The sequence below is a fragment of the Oxyura jamaicensis genome, chromosome 3, assembly GCF_011077185.1.
Source record: "Oxyura jamaicensis isolate SHBP4307 breed ruddy duck chromosome 3, BPBGC_Ojam_1.0, whole genome shotgun sequence".
Classification (NCBI taxonomy): domain Eukaryota; kingdom Metazoa; phylum Chordata; class Aves; order Anseriformes; family Anatidae; genus Oxyura; species Oxyura jamaicensis.
Window position 1 is genome coordinate 70018308 of NC_048895.1, and position 14601 is coordinate 70032908.

General features: G+C 43.3%; 1 protein-coding gene across 7 annotated transcripts in view; it reads left to right on the forward strand.

Annotated features, from left to right (window-relative positions):
• The window catches only part of FYN (FYN proto-oncogene, Src family tyrosine kinase), a 132315-nt gene that overhangs the window by 55168 nt on the left and 62546 nt on the right, over positions 1-14601 (forward strand). For all 7 annotated transcript variants that reach the window (XM_035320245.1, XM_035320246.1, XM_035320241.1 and 4 more), the window contains exon 2: positions 1706-1776. The gene's annotated coding sequence lies outside the window, so the exon portion shown is untranslated. The remainder of the gene's footprint in view (positions 1-1705; positions 1777-14601) is intronic.

A 14601-nucleotide genomic window follows, 5' to 3' on the forward strand; every position in this document is an offset into this window, starting at 1 on the left:
TGGCTCCCCTCTTAAGCTCCCAACTTTTCTCTATGCAGATGTTATCCAATTAGTTGTGAGGCAGGAGCAGTTTCTTGACTTGATTTTGCTTTCCAGGCCAAATGCCTGGAAGCTAAGGAGGGAAACGGATGGTACTGGAATAATAACCACCTTCCCCGAGCCTGAGCAGAGTGGTTAAGACCCACCTTTTTCTAAGTGTTATTACGAATTCTGCCAAGCTGTACAAAAGATGTCGGGGGAGGAGGGTTTGCTGTTTTTTTTCTTTATTCCTTGATACATCCAGGATTTTTTTTTCAACAACTAAACTAAGAAAGCAAGCAAGGAAAAATACACTGTGATTTGCAGTTGTGTGATTAAAAATGTCTGTTCTTTAAACCTCTCACAAAAACGTCTTCTGATCTTTAATGTCTTTTTTTCCTTTCTCTCCCCACCCCGAATTCTCCAGCCAACATGACATTTCAGCCGTACGAGATCAGAGGTCTGCTTTCTAACAGGGATTTAGAACAGCGTAACCCACTTGCCATGATTTTAAAGCATTACTTGCTTATTCCTTAAGAGCAGTTTTATTTTCCTAGCTTCTTTTCATGGAACAAGGACTAGTAAAAGCCATTTCAACAGAGAAGCCATGCCCCCTTCTACAGCATCCTTCACAAAAGGCACTGCTGCAAAGATCTGCTGCTGCTTCTGCAGCTGGGGCGGGTTTTCTCCATCAATAATGCAGGCCCCGAAGTCAGCTGTGTGTAGTTGTAAAGTTACTCATTCAGCAGTAATTTCACAGATGCCTCTCTGGTGGAAAATTCAGGCATGTACTTGTGGGGAGAGGGGGGAGGCGGGAGTGTTTCTGAAAGCAGGTCAAATTCAGTCTGACCTGACTGGTTTGGACACCGGGACACTGAAATGCGTGCCCTCCTCCGTTTGCTGCACAGTCACCATTCCCAAACCTGAACACCAGCAAAACCGTAGCTCCTCCATCTTCCAGGCGCTTCCAAAATGAATGTTTTAACATCATTGTTAGCCTGTGCTCCGTGAGCTGCTCTTTCAAAGATTTTGCCTCGAGGGAAAATAAGGAGTTGCTGTCATTTGAAATTTACTCAGCATTGGCTAAACGATGGCATTTGTCACTTCTGCTCTCCGTGTTGTTCAAGCCGGCCCTCGTGCGTGTCAGGCTGGATGCTGTGTTTGCTTACTTGCTCTCCGCCTTTGTTCTTCTGGAGAGCGGGGGGCAATTAATATCGCCAAAAAATGTAGGGTGGCACAACCCTTTTTTTCTTTGTGTAGCTTTCAAACGCGGATGCCGTCGAGAGCATTACGTGAATCCCATTTCAAAAGCGCTTCGGTAAAGCAAAATCACTAGGAGATACCGAGCAATTTTTTAGGAATGGATCTGAAATAATTGGCACGCTTGCTTTATGCCGCAGCTTGCTTCGTGCTGTTGACCTTGTATCCCTGGCGAATGAATCACTGTCACGTCAGTGACGGTGATGTGTCTGAGCAGTCCGAAGGAATCCTGCAATTACTTTAATATTTTGCATAATACTGGTGGGATTTGATAATTTGTTGTGAGGGGATCACATCCAATTACCTCATTCGTTAAAACAGGGAAAATAGTGGAAGTTTGGCGATACATGCCAGAGAGTGAGAAAGAAGTGTAATGTGATTTGTGGTGTTCTACTCACTAATTTTTTTTCCCTTTCTCATTTTACAGGGCATGTTTTTGAGCCATTTTTGAGGAAATGTGGTGAAAGTCAACTTGCTCTGTTTTGGGGGAAAATTCTGGTAAGTGGTACCATCTCGATCACTTTTGGTTTTCAATGACAATTTCAGACAGATTGTCTTAATGTTTATTTCAGTTTTTTTTTTTTTTTTTTTTTTTTTTTTCAGCTCACAGAGATGTAGTTGATTACATGTATTTTTCTTCCTCTGGTATGGGGGCTCACAGTGTGAGAAGCATTGACAGAAAGCAGCATGCTGGGCCTCAAGGCAAGGAATGCAGTTTCATTTGCTCCAGTGGCATCTGCTTATTGTGTTTGTAGCTGTTATATTCAGCTGAAGAGTGGTTGAGCTAAAATCTATAGTAGAAGAAACACAAAACCTGACTGAAAAACAAAGGAAAAAAAAAAAGAAAAGGCATGCTAGAGGTATAAACAATCAAGAGAAAAATAATGTAGGGGGAGCACATACCTCCCAAAGCAGTGGGGGTGTCCAGTCACTGGGAAGTTTCCCTCTAGGGAACCTGCTTTGGCAGGGGGGTTGGACCCGATGGTCTCTTGAGGTCCCTTCCAACCCCTACAGTTCTGTGATTCTGTGAAATCTGACTATTCCCAGAGCATCTGTCCAGCTCACTTGCCTCTAGCTTCCACATGGAGCCAGGACGTTTGCTTATTACTGTGAGATAAGGAGGCAGTCAGTGCTCCTGTGTGAAATACCAGCCTTCATATTCCTCCTTTCCATCCCACATGACAAACTTTGCTGCTTCTCTGGCTGGTCTCTGGACACCACTCTTCCAGAGGCTTCTGGTCCTACAGGTGCTGTGGGAATGTGGCACGTTGCGGGTGATGTGCCTGTGCCGCTGAGTCGTGCCCCTGGGAGGAGAAGGAGGCATAGAAGAATGGAAGATAATTAGTGACGTGCCCCCAACTAGAAGGGAGTAGTCCTGAGAAAACTCTTCCTAGTTTTCACTTTTTATCTCCAGCCCAACCTGCCAAAAAAATAAAAAATAAAAAATTGGGGTTGCAGTAGTTTGTAGATCTATCTTGCTTTTCCCCCTTGGAGATTCAATGTGTGCAGCTGTGGCTGGTGCCAATTGATCACCGTCGCCCTTGGAAAAAAAAAAAAAAAAATGCCTGCAGAAGATTATGTCCTTTCTTTCCCTTGGCCAAGCAGGGTCTTGGACAGAAATTTTTTCTTCAGCCAGCGTGTGCAGATTGCAGATGAAAACTGGCTTATTCTCCACTGGCAGAGTAAGATAGCCTGCAGGGGTAGAAAATTGAAAATCAAAGACTGGCTCTGTGAGAACACTTACTCTTTTATGCAATTTAAAACAAACAATAACGAAAAAAAACCCACCACCACAAAACAGATGTTGTTACATCATACAGAAGGATCAGGATTAGCTAGGAGATGTTTAAGTGTAGATCATTTAGCCTTCTGCAGCATGGATAGTCTTAAAGATAAGAAAAGATAACCAAGATCAGAATTAAAAAAAAAAAAAAAAAAAAGCCAAATGCATGAAAAGCCTTGTTCAGCTGTACCTTGGTAAACCCTACCACAGATCTTTTAAGCATTTTTTTCTCTACAGTTTGGCTTTTTTGACAATTGTGCATGTTGTAAGCTTCCACCCATATCCATATGCAGGAAAATATGAATAAAATTATTTAACTGGAATTTAGTTCTAGGCCCAAAGAGTCATACAGACCAGCAGCATGAGCTCATTAATCCATGAGATTTTGTGCAGACTTCTGTTACTGCAGGAGATGATAGGATGTATATCTAGTTCGCTCTTTGGTGGTAACAACTATACTTTGATACTGGAAGTTGTCCGTTGTCCTTACATATTGGCCGATCTCTGTGTGACAAAGCTAAGGTGCTGTCAGGTCAAGGAGCAGCATCGTAATGCAAAAATGGTGTTCTTGTGTAACACAAAGATGAGGTTATGGGCAGCCCTGGTAGTCAGATCGTTGTGTTTAAATTTCCCTTCAAAGCTGCATCAGCTGAGACTGGTCTAGGCTCTATGGCTGTCCTTAATGAAGGAACATAGTTCAAGAGCAGCAAGAGGAAAGAGATGAAATAAACATGTTTATCAGAATCCTAGAACAAATTTGGTTGGAAGAAACGGATAAGATATCATTTTATCCAATTGCCCACTTAAAACAGGTTCTATTAGATCAGGTTGCTCGGGGTCTTGATTTTCAAAATTCAGCTGCACTCCAAGGGTAGAAAGTTTACACCCTCTCCGGGCACCTATTCCAAAGTATGACCATCTTCGGAGTGAAAAAGTGTTTCCGTGTTGCTTCTCGTTGTTATTGCTCATTGTTGATCCCATGTGGAGCATCTTCCTTGCCTGTGAGAAGGGGGTTTTGGAGAAGACTCTCCCAACCCCACATCAGGGAAGCTGCTTCCTGGCTCCAAAGAAATGTGGTGTCACATAGATGCAGCAAGCTTGTCACTGAGGGGAAGAAATGCAGTCTGGTTTACTGAGAATCTACTTGCACATGGTTTATCAACCTTTAGTTCATGTTCAGACTTGGGGAGCATGGCTGCTGACTTGGCTGAATCTCAAAACTCAGAAGAGGGTTAGCTGACAAACTGATGCTCCTGAAAATTACCTGTTTTCCTGAGTTGCTCAGACATAACCTAATAAACAGAGACACTTCTCACTGCTGGTTTGTGTACCCACCCTGGGATTTCTTCAAGCCAGCCTGGAAGTGAGTTTGTGGCACTCCATGCTCCAGGATTTTGCCCCCAAAATTTATTTTTGTTTTCCATTATAATATGTAAACAGCTTCTGCAACTTTTGCTTGTTTTCACAGCTGTTCCTTTCCCTCTTTCTTCAGTTTGAAAAACCTCATTTTGAGGTAGAACAGTCAGGAACCTTGAGTTTCTTGTCTGTAAGGATCTCTGCCCACTGTGTGTTTGCCTATGGCATTCCAAATTCAGAGAGACTTTAAAAATAATTGCAAAAGATACAAGGCAAGGGAATAGTTTTGACCAGTCTCTGTCCCTAACCCACTGAATCCAACAAGGACTGGGCACCAAGAGAACATTTTGAATTTATCCTGACATAGCATCTGAGCTCAGAGGCACTGAAGTTATTTATTCATCATGGATCAAAGTCCTAGAAAAGGTCATGCAGGTTCCAGATCAAAAATTCATGATGGATGTAGGAGCTGATTAGAGAAGTATACTTGAATGCTGTGAGGGAAATCTTGACTGAATTTAAAATTCACTCAGCTGAACTGATGATATCTTCCTGAGCAGTGTGAGTAGAGACCTCTTTTGATGAGATTTTTGTAAAGCAGCCTCGTGGATGTCAGAGCAGGTACTGCTCAGCACTTACATATTTGACCCTTGTATTGAACACTCATGTTGTTCAGCAGGCAGTCATGGAGCAACCATCTCTCTCCGGCACATGAAATACTTACACAACTGCAAGGAGTACCAGGAGTGCTTCCTGAAGCAGGTGTGATGCTGTACGTTCGTCCTTTTTTATAGATTTACTCTTTCCAGGAACTCTGCGAATGCTTGAAACACAGGTCTTGAAACTGAAAACGTACTTGGGAAATCCACTGCTCCTTTCACTCTGAATTTAGGCAGGGGTACCTTCCCAAGTGCTGGGCTTTTGATGTTTCAGTTGAAATTGGAGATGCTGTGCTTCTATCTGAACACTTGTCAATACATTCAAAGCAACTGCACATCTTAAACAATGGCTTCAGCTATTTTTAGTTGCTCAGTCATATGGAAAATGTGTATTTCAGCTGCTAAGACACTCCTCTGGTATTTTGGTGGTTTGTTTGTTTGTTTTCCCATTAAGGACAGTGAAATTCATCTTCTTTCTTTATTTTAAACAAATAAAAAATTAGCAGGTCGTGCCTGCTTTGATTTTTAGAGATTATATGAAAACAACTTTTCAGTAGCCTTATGCATATTAGGTTTGTTTGCCTTTAGAAAGATGGTGATGCTCTGTGCATTCCTGGGTGTCCGATTTCCACGGCACAATTATTTACATCCAGGACATCTACCAAAAATGCTGTGGAACTTCTCGTGCTGATTTCTTCTCACTTGTCAGGTTTCTGACATAAAGTATTACAGATCAACTATGTATTATCTGCAAAGAGCTTGGCATATGTGCTCTTACTGCAAAAATAACCCACCATAGCTTGTGCCTCATTACCTGTATTCTGCCATGCCCACGAGAGGCTTTGCCAGAATCATTAGCTGTTCTTTGTAATTATGGATGACCTGGTGTATTTTGGTCCTGTTTCTAGTAGCTTTTAGTTTTCCAGAGTAATTAATTTGGGTACTGACACACCTCATGATGTGCTTCTGTTGTGTAACTTCATTATCTCTTCCTGTTGGCTGCAGATTATCGTGCCCCTTTAGGAAGAAAAGTGTGTGGAAATTCTTGAGCATTTAAAATGTCTTGGGTTTTACTGAGATTTGATAGGCTATGCTAGTAATTCCTCCAATTTTAGTCTGTTTCTTTTCTTCCAGTCTCCTCCATCCAAAAGATGTGCATGGTGGTGCCACTGGGTGTGGTAAACATTAAAGCTGGCCCTTCAGATTTGTGAGGAATGCAGCTTGTCCCCTGCCCAGAGCTGCACGTCTCCAGTCCAGACTGGGCTGCTCTAACAGTTGTGAAGCTCTGTTGCTCTTGTGTTCAAGGTAACCCCACACAGGGAGGCTGCATTCCAGCTTCTGGCAGAGGAGATCGTTGTTGTGTCTCGGTCTCTGTCACACATTCTCCCAAGTGTTTCCTAAGTCTTGCTGGTAATGCATTTAGTGATCCAAAGAGAGTCGGTCTGTGGGCCATCCACCTGGGGGACCCTCCTGCGTTAGCCACTGGAGAAGAAATAAGGAAGGACTGGTAAGACAGACAACAGAGCACCACATGCTGCTGCACCTCCTGGCTCAGTCCCAGAGACCTTTGAATCATGATCTTAGGCAACTCAAAGATGACAGAATTTTGTAAGTGATAAGCTGTTTTTATTTTTTATTTTTATTCTTTTTTTTGGGGGGGGTGTTTTTGTTAACAAGCTCTCCAAATGCTCCACTGAAAGAAGAGCATTAAATCTGCAAATTCAGATGTTTGCTGTAGGGAGTGTTACATCAACTTTGCTCTTTTCTGCATGTGCTTCGGGGTATTTTTGTCACTGCTCAGTTGATACAAAAACTCCTGTTCCATCACACTTGTGTGTTCTTATACCTTCTGTTCCCCTTCCTCCCCTCTGGAGGACTGAATAAAAATGTTTCTGCGATATACTGTAGGGGTCCCTGCCATCCACCCTGATCCTGGGCATTGTAGGTGTAGTCTCCAGGGAATGTAGTCACTAGGAAGTATCACTCCTTTAGTGAGCCCATGCAAATGGAGGTTTATTTTTTCAGAGGTCAGTAATTTATTACTTGTTTTTTCAGAGGTTGGTAATGTGGTCATCCTTGGGAGGAGTTTTCTGCAGAGGTCAAAATACAAAGATTTTGCCTTGCCACCTTACAAGCTTTTGGTCCCAATGACAAAACCTCTCAAGCTGCTGGAGGAGTGACCAGAGGCTTCTAACGTGGACAAATCACTCCAATTTCCCATGCCTTGTTTCAGAATTAGCTTGAAAGAATTGGTCTGAAGTCATGCCAAAAATCCAAAACGGCAACAAAGTAAAGAAGAAATCTCACAGCAAACATGGAGAAGGTTGCCAAAGCTGGAAACTGTGCCAAGTTTATAATCAGGCAGCAACGGGGTCTCAGTAGGTAACGTTGCCACCCTGCAGCGACCCGTGTGAGAGGCAAGGAAGCAGGATCGGTGTGATGTGCGGCGCAGGGCATGGACCAGCCCCGAGATTACCAGGACAGAGAACGTGATTTCTGCGCATCAGATAAGGCACAGACTGCAGATAAGACCCATGCTAACCGACTGCATGTTGCAATACTATATACATCTCTAGATACAGATTAAGGTATGTGGACGGGTGTAAATTTCCCCTTCCTGACACAAGCACGCTATGTTTTGTAGTAGAGCCAAGGCACCAGCTTATTTCTGGAGTTTCTCTTATGAAATCTTGGGGGAAGGGGGCGGTTAATGTAATTCTCTCGACATTAATTCTGCCTCATCAATACTTCATGGATTTAATAGATTTTAGAGCTAAAATCATTTGGGAGATTGTTTTATCAGCCAAGCATAGCAGAGGCTGCAGAAGCTAAATGGAGGACAGAAGGCATCAGGGTGTATTACAGGGTACTGCAGTATCCAAATGTAATTACTGTGGGGTCTGTTTCTGTCTGCCTTTTGTGAAACTTTACATTGGGCCCTAAATACTTTGCATACAGGCAAGCTACCTCCTTGGTAAGAGCTTGTTATAGGTCTCTAGACACGAGTGTCTTTTTCCACCTCACAGCATAAGCACACTGCTTTAGTTCTTCATCTCCCCTTACATCTCCCTCTTAAATGCTCCTCTGGCATGGATAGAATGAAACTGCAGAAAAAGGAGCATGAAGGAGAGGAGAGATCTCACTGCAGATTAACAAAGCTGAGTATTTCTGGACGTTGAGTTATTTATATTAATCAGTTTGCTAAGCTCAAAGATAAAAGAAAGCCTGGGAAGCAATCCAGGAAAAAAAAAAATAAAGAAGACAGTGTGAAGACGCTGCATTAGTGAGTGTTTTCGGGAGGCCTGCAGTGCTGTATCGCTCTAGCCATTTCAAAATAAAAGTGAGATGGGCGGATCTGGAAGGCCGGTGCTCGGAGGTGGGGGAGATTCCCGCTGGATGTGTCACACTGGGTAAGCTCGGCTCTGCTGGAGCACCCTGCGTCATCCTGCAGCATCCCTGCTGCCAGCAGCAAGCAGCGCTCCTCAGCTCCGAGGGTCCCTCGCAGCCGCCGCTGGTGTGGGAAAGCCAGCTCTTCCCAAGGCACGTTATCAGGGAAATAAATCACGGATGGTGCTGTTTAGAGAATAGCCATTTTTAGACAATATCCACGAGCGTTAAGTGCAGAATAAGTCTGTGTTTATGCTGTATCATCCTGAAAGCCTCGGAGCTAACAGAGGTTTGTACAGCCTTCTAATAAATAGTGTTTTGTCCATACCTACGCTGTGCCCGCAGATAGGAATGGATCTAGTGTAGTAAATCATAAGGCTTCTATTGTTTTTAGGGAAAATAGTGAAAGATTCAACTGTGTAAAAGTCATTCTCGCCCCGCCCACTTAGTACTATGAGACAGGGAGAAGTCTGCTTTGAAATTCTCCCTCCAGCAAAAGCTTGAAAAGCCTTGAAGATTGCGTGCATCCTTGATCATGTCATGCAGCAGCAGCCCTGAGAAATACAGAATCTCATAGCTCAGGCAGCTAGCGTTTTGAATGCTCTTCTGGGTGTTGCAAATCCTGCCTTTCTGCCGTTACAAGGTGGTATCTAATCCTGTAACATCTTCTCAGACAATATTGGCTTCCTGGCACAGGTTTTGCACTTTTTAATCAAACTATTTCTTGTTGTATTTTACCTAGTGTAAAAATCACGACAACGCAAAGCAAGTGGCTTTACAGGTAAAAGGATAAAAATATAAGTGGCAGGAGAGTTTTTATATTTCTTTCCATAATTACTAGATAAAAAGCACACATGTATCTTAGAAGCGATTGGAAACATTGCCTGCTTTGGTCCTTGGTTAATTTTTTTTCCAGTTCATACAGTTAAATGCTAGTTAGAAGGAAGATGGTGTGGAAAGAAACTTACACTGCAAACTTGATAAATGTGAGTTCAGGTCATTTCTTGTCCTCTTTTGTTGCTCATCAGAAGTTAGAAGTTTTGTCATTTTTTCAGTGGGAACCTGCACCAAATTACAGCCCAACATGCTTTAGGCTAGTGGTTACATCAGCGCACCAGCACCCGTTGCTGCTGGGTGCTCCTTCTGGTGAGCTGTAATTGCACCAAATCAGCAGTTTGGGGAAGTCCTCATTTAGCTGTTATGTCTGTTGGTTGTGTATGGCAATTAGGTGTCCATTTTTTCCCCACAGCTTATCCCACGTTATTAGGGCACTAGTCTCTCTCTACATGCCATTTACTGTCAAAACATAATCCTTTTATCCCCCATTTCTTCCCATTTACATCACATGATGGGTTTAGACAATTGTGTCTTTATTCTTCTAAGATGGAGGCTGATAGGAGATCCAGTACGTGAAATTCTGCTCTACCTGTAGAGCAGGAGATCTGCAAATACATCTGTAGACATACAGAAAATGGAGAAACTGACATCTGAGAGATCCTGTAGACTTCCCTTTGTTTTCTACCATGGTGCTCATGCCAAATCTGTCTAAACACAGAGAAACAAATCTGTATATGAATGAAGTGGCTTTTTTACGTTGTCTGGGAAGGCAAGCAACATCCACAGTCCTATTTTTAAGACATCCTCTCTGCCCATGTTGGTATGTGCTAAGTATCTTTGCAGGAGCCCGAGATTGTTGCATTTGCTTTTTAATAAGTTTTTCTCTTGGGTTTTGCCCTCTGAGTGACTGTAATTACACAGGGAGGCTTAGCTCGGGTCTAACCACCAGTTTTCCTGTATGTCATTAGGCGTTGTTAGGGGATCAGCCTGCACGGTTGTAAATGACAGCCTGTATCTTCCTCTAATTCTTTTTTGGATGAGGCTGGTTATGAGGCAGGCGTTTCGGAGGAGAGGGAGCACTATTCCAAGCTGACGAAGCAGAAGGAAAGCTTGTGTTGAATCAGGGGCTGCTTGCAGTGTTTTGATCGTGGTTCAAGCTGAGAGCACCTTGAAGACGCAAGCCCCATCGCTATAGCTTAACAGAATTCTTGCATGTTAACACTGAAGTACTCATCGTTTCTGTACTGTTAGCGTGGCATGTGCCCGCCACATGTCTGTCATCCTCTGCAAGTGGTGTAGATGTTATCCAGAAACAGTTCTTTGCAGAAACTTGCCAGGTCATGCATGGGAAACGTGCTACTGACTTCTCAACGGGAGGGAGTCCTGCACAGTGCTGTGGCTTGCGGCTTGGTCCCAGCAGCTTCACGTGGCTGATGCTCAGAGGTAGCACCCTGCCTGTGACCTCTCTCACAGCAGCCTCCAGGAGGGCTGTATGTTGCGTAATATGCAGAAAACATCCCACCTTAAAGGCATCTCAGCAGCCCAGCGCTGGGCAGGGCTCTGAGACCAGAGGTTTCGAGGCAGAGATCAAAGCCCTCAGCTGTGCACGGGGGGGTGTGCTTGGGAAGAGCTCGCACAAAGATGGGTTTTGTTACTTTGCCTTTCCCATCTGGTTTAGGTCCCCGGACTTGTAACTGCTTTTACCCATGCCTTTATGCAAGTAAGATTTGGGTGAATTTACGTGGGAATTCAGTTTTAAATTTGGGGGGGAAATGTGGACAGTTAATCTCGTGTCACCAGACTGCTTTTACAGCACCTTTCAGATTCCAGAAATCAAAAGAAGAGCGTGCTTTCCCTTTGTGGCATATATTTGAGGCATCATTGAAAGTCACGTGTACCACGGGAGACTTAGCAAAAGCACAGTGGTTTCTATTGCTGTATTAAATATTTCCCTAGCTGTACTTCTGATTAAAGAAATAAATTCCTAAGCCATGACTTTTAACCACCTCTTCTTCTTTAGGAAAACTCTTCCTAACTGCAGGGAGAGACCAGCACCAGCCCAGGCCACTGTCCTGCTTCAGAAGGAGCTGTAAGAGGGCTGCCATGTAGAGAATTTTTATGTCAAATTACCACTGCTGCTTCACTTCCACTGTAACAAGCAATTCTTGTGGTATTTTTTTTCCTAGAATATTTCTCTTCTTGTAGAGGATACCCATGAATATATTCAATGTCTTGCTCTCTTCTTTTTTCTTTTGTATCTCTTATGTCTGGGAAAAATTCCAGAAGCTTTATGGTGTAGCTTTAGGCTCTTCTGGGTTGGAAACGCTTCTACGTGTCACCCAGACAAGAACTGTCCTTGTTTAAAAAAAAAGAAAAACACAGAAAACTCTTTTCAGTTCAGTGACGGAGGAGGAGGAAGGTGCCCTAGGCACAGCTGGCGATTAGTTGTATAGTTTCTTCAGGTTGATAACCAGTTCTGATAGAAATCTGTTCATTGATGGACAGTTCTCTAATGATACTGGACAGGGAGAGCAGCAAATTTAATATGCTCCGCAAGTCGGGGTTGGGTGAAACACCAGAAAACTCTTGGAAGTCTGAGATAAATCCCCTTGGAGCTTGCTTTGTCTGCTCACGACTTTCCCTTTCTGGTATTTAACCAAGTTTGAATCCAGGTCATCTCTCGTAGGCTAATCTATGTCAGTGGAGTGGTGGAGTGTGAAGGGAGCTTTTCCCTTCTTTCTCTCTCTCTCTCACCCAGAACACATAGCAAAAGAGCAGGCAGTACTGAAGCTGAAACCGTGGCAGTCCACACATGTCGAAGTAGCTGTTGGTAACAGCAGCAACAGAAATCTGTTCTTGGTCAGTTTGGCAAAGCATAATCTAGCAAGTGACTCATCAAATGTACTTCTGCAGTCATTCGGCAGGTAATGCCGTACATTTGCTAATGTTAATAAGCTTGACTGTAGCTTAAAAAGGTCCAGCAACCTCCAATTAAACTTTCTGTAATTTTCAGAAGTAATTCCTTCTCGTGTTGCAAGCTGTTTCTCTGCAAGGATCTGGAAACATCCAAGTCATCGCAATCCATTTGTTACATTTAATAGATGTTGCTCAGCGTATGCTTAAAAAAGTTTGAAAATTTGAATTCTTTAATGGAGCCCAGTTAAATCTTTTGCAAAGGCTTTTAAAGCGTCAGATATGGCTTGCATATAGCAGAGACTGGCGCTGAAGATTATTTAAATCTGTATGACATCACCAGTGGATAATTTTAAAAAACCCACTTATTATGTAAATGTATTCAGTAACCGGTAAGGTTATGTATGTGAGAAATCATACTTTTGTGTGCTTTAAGTCAGCTCACCTGCGTTGTGTTTGTTCTCGGCGGAATACAGCATCTGATTATGACTTGGAATGTCTCCAGAGAGCTCATCTCCAAATTGCTGCTGTGATTTACGGGAACAGAATCATGAAGCTTCTTGAACCTTTCAGAGCTTCCTGCTTCTTTGTTGGTCTTTTTAGATCTAACATAGTTTTAAATACTTATTAGTGATTAGATTAGGCACAGGCAATTTCCTTTTAAAATTGCCTGAGCAGGCCCTTTGGTAAACAGTAATAACCTTGTTGTGGCTCAATAGGGTTTGGCAGGCTAATTAAAATGGACTTCAGGGCTGCAAATAGGTATGCAGGAAAACTCTACAGGTCTGCTCAGAGGCTCGGTTGGGTTTCCATGTACGCTGGTTCAGTTGTGACCATACGTGTCTTCTGTTTATGGTTTCCACTGCAATCTGTACATTGTTTGCTTCAGAAAAGTGTAGCTTGTAAGCACGTTGATTGATAAAACACTTCTATTTCCTACCCCATAACTGCTCCAACCAGCCAATCCGTCAGATGGATTCATCTTGATTTGTGCCATCTCTTCCTTAGGTGTTTACGTTAAAACTGTTTTAATCCCTGAATGTTCAGGATTTTTTAAGACAGAGGAAAGAGAGAAGAGTTAAAGATTTCACACAAGTCAAGAATCACCTTATGAGGATCTTTCCAAATAAGTCTGAGATTTGTACAGGATTGACGACTGCTTTTTCATGCAGGGTCTGTATTGATTTTGTGCTGCATTACACATCCTGCTAGGTCTTTGTGCACAACAAACCACACTGACCTCCTGACCCTTCCCCTGACAATCTCATCGTTTTCCATCTGAATGTGCCTGGTCACCCTGCAGCTATCGCCATAAATACGTATGTAACTTTCAAAATCGTTTCTTGAGCTTTTTCTCTTCATTTCAGAGAGTGCAGAGAAAGCAGTGTCCCTGTCCACACACGGCATACCCATACATTTCCAACCAGTAGTCAGATTGCTTAAAAAAAAAAAAAAAGCCCATGGGTAATTAGCACTGTGAGTATAGTTAATCGATTTCAAATTAAATGCCACCGGCACTGGCAAAAGGTCACACTAGGTTTTGTTATGGGTTTGAGAAACCCCCTGGTTTAGTGTGAGCTGTCTCTGGGAACGGATGTTGTCTTTGTATGCTGCCTGTGACAAAAGAGGAGCAAGGACTGCAGTTTTTGCAAATGATGCTGTACATTTTATTATCATTTTAATATACATCATGGTTTTGCTGTGTTGATTTTAAGAAAGAAGCCCTTCAATGTCAGGAGGCAGTTGTATCTTCTTAAGCACAGAAAAAGGAGCTGGGGTGAGGATGGGGTAGGAACCTCAGCTCTGGCTTCCTAGTCCACCATTCTCATTATTAGACAATTTTGCCTCCTAGGCAGACAGATTACTTCATATTTTCATTCATTAATGATTTATTAGACAGTTCCTCCCCTACAGGCTCATCTCTTCTGTTATCCGCGCGGCCCACACGCAACCAGCAGCACGCAGCTGCCAGCTGGCACTCGCACGTGAAGCGCATGAGCTGCTGGGGCTCCTGTCTCCTCCTCCTCCTCTTCCTCCTCCTCCTCTTCTGGTGCTCTGCCTCACCTCTGTGCTCCTTGCTGGCTTCGATTGCACCCAATCCATGAAACCTCCATGTGTCCTGTTCTCCTGTCCCATATCTTAAAGCATAATGTTCTTCTACTACCTGTAATTCTTAAAAGGTGAGGGAGATGAGGTGACCCCACATGTGAAGCAGCAGCACTTGTGCTTTTGTTATGGGAATGCTTGGTGGCCTCTGAAAGCTCTGGGCATTTTGGTGGTCAGGTGTGTGTGCTTGGTGGCAGCTTCCATTTTAGTCCCAGGTAGTATTAGTCGAGAAGAGGGAGTGCTGGGGAGAAAATGAAAGAGCTTTGTCTGTGAACAGGAAGG